Raw genomic sequence first — 602 nt, 5'->3', positions numbered from 1 at the left:
TTTTTTTTTTTTTTTTTTTTGTATTTTGATTTATATATTGTGTATAATAATCTTGAAATTTGAAAACTCATTATTTGTTTTAGGTCAAATTGTTGATTTATTGAATCAAAATGCAGTTTTTGGGTTTTACCATTTGCTAAGGTTGTTTCTTGTTTATGTTGGTTTGCAGATTAATTACATTGTGTATAATAATCTTTGAAAATTGAAAACACATTATTTGTTTTAGCTCAAATTGTTGATTTATTGAATCAAAATGTAGTTTTTATATTTTAGCATTTGCTAAGGTTGTTTCTTGTTTGTGTTGGTTTGCAGATTATTTCCATTGTGTGTAATAATCTTGAAAATTGAAAACCCATTATTTGTTTTAGCTCAAATTGTTGATTTATTGAGTCAAAATGCAATTTTTGGATTTTAGCATTTGCTAAGGCTGTTCTTGATTATGTTGTTTTGAAGATTAATTGGTGTTGCATTGGTTGATTTCTGTATAATCTTGAAACCCATTTTTTGCTTAAGCTCAAATCTTTTATTTCTCGAGTCAAAATGCATTTTTTGGATTTTAGCATTTGCTAAGGTTGTTCTTGATTATGTTGGTTTGCAGATTA

General features: G+C 25.7%; 1 protein-coding gene across 1 annotated transcript in view; it reads left to right on the top strand.

Annotated features, from left to right (window-relative positions):
- Positions 1-602, top strand: part of LOC107871465 (probable protein phosphatase 2C 38) — a gene marked incomplete in the record, with an annotated part of 4,987 nt that overhangs the window by 372 nt on the left and 4,013 nt on the right.

Source organism: Capsicum annuum, chromosome 5 (genome assembly GCF_002878395.1).
Source record: "Capsicum annuum cultivar UCD-10X-F1 chromosome 5, UCD10Xv1.1, whole genome shotgun sequence".
NCBI lineage: Eukaryota > Viridiplantae > Streptophyta > Magnoliopsida > Solanales > Solanaceae > Capsicum > Capsicum annuum.
The sequence above is the reverse complement of the archived record's forward strand: the minus strand, read 5'-3'. Positions and strand labels throughout refer to the sequence as shown.